Raw genomic sequence first — 5157 nt, forward strand, 5'->3', positions numbered from 1 at the left:
ACCCCCTCAGTGTCCCCGCACCCCCTCGGTGTCCCCGCATCCCCTCAGTCACCGTACCACCAGGAGAGACCTGCTCACAGGACCTCTGTCCGTCTTTCTGTCTCCCGTCCCATAATTAACTCCTTTCCAATGCCCCCCCAGCCCTGCATGGGGGCACTGGGGGCACTGGGGGCACTGGGGCCCCTCTGTCCCCTCAGCTGTCTGTCCCCTTTGCAGAGAGACGTGTGTTTGGGCAGCTGTGCCTCATTGTCCCCCTGTGCCCACCATAGCCAGGCAGGGACAGTCCTGGGGTGTCCTGTGGGGACCCCAAACCTCTCCTGCTGCTGGGGGGTTGCTCCAGTACCCCCATTGAGGGCGGCTGCAGCCTCTGTACAGCTCCCCTGGGCCTTGGCATGGGAAGCAGCAGCTAAGTCGGAACTTGTCGGAGGTTTGTCAAACCAAACCCAAACCCAGCCCTGGGACTGGGACTGGGACACTCTTAGGGGCAGAAAATGCCACCGTGACATGAGAAACCCTGTTCCAGTGGCTCCCCCAGCACCCACCGCCCGAAGCTCCAGTTTGGGTGCTGTTTCCAAAAGGGACATTTTGTGCTGGAGATCCCAAGAGGGGTTGTACAACACAGTCGGGTAAGGAAGCATGGCTGAACAGCATTCATTTAGCTGGGATTAAAACACACGTTAATTTTGAGGGTGGCCTGAGGCTGGGGCCCGGGCGATGGAGACGGTGCAGCAGGGTGGGAGCTGGGTCTGTGCTCAGCCTGGAGCCCACGCAGCCTGGGTTGCGCCCCCACGGGACCCTGAGGGCTGAAACCTTTTAATTTGCTTTCATCAAGATCCTTCTTGGCCACGTGCGTGCTCGTCCACCCGCCGTCCCACCGTCCGTGTGCTGCCGCGGCGCTCGCAGGGTTAAACCCTCATTTGCTTTGGACACTGCACCCCAAGGAGAGATTAACAATTAGCGAGTGAGCTGTGGCTAATGGCTGGAAGTGTCCTGAGGCTAATTACTCAGTTGTGATGCATCTCGCTGTTGGCAGGTAAACAAGCCGGGGTGCCGCTTTCCTGGGGGCTCCCTGGACAGACCTGGGTCCAGGGGAGAAGCTCCATGGCCAGGAGCAAGTGAGAAATCACACGCCAGGAGTAACTCGGTGTCACGGGCAGAGCTCCGGTGACACACGCAGCCCAGGCTCCCCGACATCACAGCCCCAGGCCCGGCTGCTCGGGGCTCCGCAGAGGGGACCCTGCAGCCCATTGTGGGCTTTGCCAGCCCCAGGCTCTGCCCACCGGAGCAGGCAACAGAGATCCAGCTCCAGACCCCCGCCTGAGCTGGATTCAGCCCATCCCCTGCGCTGAGCCGCCCCGTGCAGCCCAGAGAATCTATTCCAGGTGCAAACGGGGCTCTTGTGCACCTTAGCATGGTGTTGGGGCAGACCATAGAACCATGGAGTCCTATGTCCCTCAGAACCTCCTGTCCGTCTGTCCAGCCCTCCAGGGCTGGTGACTACAGCACTGCCCTGGGCAGCCTGTTCAATGCCCCACAGCCCTTTGGGGAAGAAATTGTTCCCACATCCAACCTCACCCTCCCCTGGCGCAACTTGAGGCCGTTTCCTCTGCTCCTGGCGCTTGTTCCTGGGGAGCAGAGCCCGACCCCCCTGGCTCCAAGCTCCTTTCAGGCAGGTCAGAGATCAGAAGGTCTCCCCTCAGCTCCTGTTCTCCAGCTGAACCCCCCAGGTCCCTCAGTCTCCATCACATTGTGCTCCAGCCCCTCACCAGCTCCGTTCCCTTCTCTCCACTCGCTCCAGCACCTCAAGGCCTTTCTTGGCGTGAGGGGCCCAGAACTGCTCCAGGGTTGGTGGTTTGGCCTCCCCAGGTCCCAGCACAGGGACGGTCGCTGCCCTGGTCCCGCTGGCCACCCCAGTGCTGGTACCAGCCAGGATGCTGGTGGCCTCTTGGCCACTTGGGCACACCGCAGCTCCCCAAACCCGCCAACAGTCAGGACCCTGTAACTCGTTCAGATTTACACCGCCAGCACTGCTTTACTGCTGGTTTTACATCTGCAGTGGGGACAGAGCAGATCCCTCACTTCTCAAGGCCCCATCCTGCTCGCAGACAAGTGATTGGGAGTGTTCTCAGTGAAATCAGAGGCAATGGGGGGCACGACTGACCACCACTGCTGGGACATCACAGTATCACAGTATGTTTGGGATTGGAAGGGACCTCAAAAGATCATCCAGTGCAATCCCCCCATGGAGCAGGAACACCCAGATGAGGTTACACAGGAAGGTGTCCAGGGGGTTGGAATGTCTGCACAGAAGGAGACTCCACACCCTCCCTGGGCAGCCTGAACCAGGCTCTGACACCCTCACCCCCAACAAGTTGCTTCTCAAACTCAAGTGGCACCTCTTATGTTCCAGCTTAAACCCATTACCCCTTGTCCTGTCCCTGGTTGTCACCAGCAGAGCCTGGCTCCATCCTCCTGACACTGCCCCTTTCCATATTGATCCCCAGCAATGAGTCCCCCCTCAGTGTCCTCTTGTCCAGCTCCAGAGCCCCAGCTCCCTCAGCCTTTCCTCACACGGGAGATGCTCCACTCCCTGCAGCATCTTGGTGGCTGCGCTGGACTCTCTGCAGCAGTTCCCTGTCCTGCTGGAACTGAGGGGCCACAACTGGACACAAGATTCCAGGTGTGGTCTCCCCAGGGCAGAGCAGAGGGGCAGGAGAACCTCTCTGACCTACTGACCACCCCCTTCTAACCCACCCCAGGTCCCATTGGCTTCCTGGCCACAAGGGCCCAGTGCTGGCTCATGGTCATCCTGTTGTCCACCAGGATCCCCAGGTCCCTGGTGGACAACAGGATGACATCTGCTCAGCCAGGACCAAGCTTTCCATGCGTGTACTGATAAAGTACATGGAGGAGTGTCTGGCTCTGCTGGTGGCTGTGCTGGTGTCCAGAGGGACCTCAGCTGGCTGAGACACGGGCCAGCAGGAACCCCATGAAGTTCAACCAGGGGAAGTTCAGAGTCCTACTAGTGCTGGAGAACAACTGTGGGCATCAGCACAGGCTTTGGGCATTGGGCGTTTCTGCACGTGGAGGTGGCAGGATGAGACCTCACCCATGGTTTCTGTTGGAACTGAACATCCGAGATTTTAAACTTTTAAATTATTTTTAATTTGTGGAGAAACTATGCTGTTCTTGATACAGAGAGCAGGAAGCAGAGACAGAAAAGATCGCATCTCCAGAGCCGTGCACTGATCTCTGCCAGCGTTCCATGCTTAGGGCGCTGATGACTGGGAGCATGTTGTGTAACACCATCACCAGCAATGCTGGGTCTAACCTACATGTTCAGAGCCAAGATTAATGTGCAAGTTTGCCAGCTGATGCGTATCAGTGGGACTCTGCAGATTTGTGTCAGTTTCGAGAGAGATTTGGATGGTCAAGGGAGGAAGGAAGGATGCATCACATTTTACAGGAAACGTTTTAATTTCCTTTCTTCAGTAGACCACTCTCTCTCCAAAGCGGGCGATAAATCTGCATTCACTCTTGGCAGAACTATGAAGTAACTCTGTTTCCCAGAGTGATCGTTCCTGGCACACGTCACCACTGGTGATGTCAGGAATAGGAAACAGCTTTTGTTTCAGGTTTCTGAGTGATTTTCACAGCCATGATACACTGGTCTGACTTCTGATTAGAAATGGGGACCCAACGTCTCTTGCATGGATGGGCAGAGGAAACGCGGGGGAAGATGTTCCCATCCCTTGTGAGTAAGGAGGGGGTCAGAGCATCCTCTCCTCTCCTCCGGAGGGACCTGAGGCACCGAGCACCGTGGTGTCATCTCAATGGTGCTTGGTGACCGAACCCTCCTCTCTGGCTGATGCACCTCAGGTCCCACCGAGCATAGAAAACTACAAACTTCTATATCTCTACAGACCATTCACACCAAGATCAGTCCAATAGCAAAATTTCACCACCAGGTCCTTTGCTCCCCATTGGACCCTTTTTCCTTGATTCCACATGGGCCCTTGTTTTGTTCAGCTCTAGACATTGTTTTTGGTCCATATCCTTGCAGGAGCCGTTTTGTCTGGATAAATCCTTTCTTCTCGGCAAAGTGCAAAACAGGCCCCACTTTGCAATGTCTATAATGTGTCTGTGTTAGCCTTGGATCATTGTTTTCCAAGTCAGTTCCATTTTTCCCAGCAAAATGCACACTGGACTTCATCTTGCAGGCGTTTAGCGTAGTCTGCACTTGCTTTTGGCAAATACGAGCTTAAAAGTTTAGCAGATGTAGTCTACTAGGTAACATGAATCAAAGAGTATATTAAAAATCATACAACCTTATATCTCTAAATAATCCATTACATCTGGTGTGCATCTACTTAAGCTAAACGACTAATATTGAACTTGAATTAGGCTCGTCCACTGACCTGTGAGTAGTAAACCCATTGCCACACAGCTCACTCATGTAGCAGGGAGAGCTCAAAGTGGCTCATCCAGGCTGGTCTATTTGTAGAATGAAGCGGTTGACTCGTAGTCAAATTGCATGGGAAACCCTGCGTCCATGTCCAGGTTTGATTGCGGGGTGACAATAAACCATGGCAGATGTATTGTTAACCCCCTCTCTTCCCCCTCTCCCGCTTTAGCCCCCACTCTCCCCACTTCCCACTCAGGACAGGCGATCGGGAGGGACAGAAGGACAGTGAGAAGAGAGTTGGAAATATTAAAGATGTTTTACTAATGCTACCGATAAAAATACAGAAAATAATACAAAACATACAAAACCAATCTTGAAAGTCCCCAGCAACTGCAGAGCCAGCACCTGAAGTCCTGGACTGGACTTTGCAGCCAACCGGAGCTGGATTCAGTCTGTCACTGGCCTCAGTTCGCAGGGACAGCTCACCAGATCCTCTCCTAATGTCGGGCAAAAGGAAAAGGGACAAGATCCTCGTGATCTCCCACTTTTATATGAAGTATTACATGAATGGGATGGAATACTTCAGTTGGTCAGTTTTTTCTCGTTGCCCCTATGGCGAGATGTCCATCCATCCTTATAAATGACCTCGCATTCCATTGCTGTGTCTACCAAAACATGTATCTGGTTTTCAGGAAAACGCAGCTAATGAGAAGCTTTAGCTGACAGGCAAATTCACTAAGAGAGAAACTTGT

Source organism: Nesoenas mayeri (assembly GCF_963082525.1).
Source record: "Nesoenas mayeri genome assembly, chromosome: 1".
NCBI lineage: Eukaryota > Metazoa > Chordata > Aves > Columbiformes > Columbidae > Nesoenas > Nesoenas mayeri.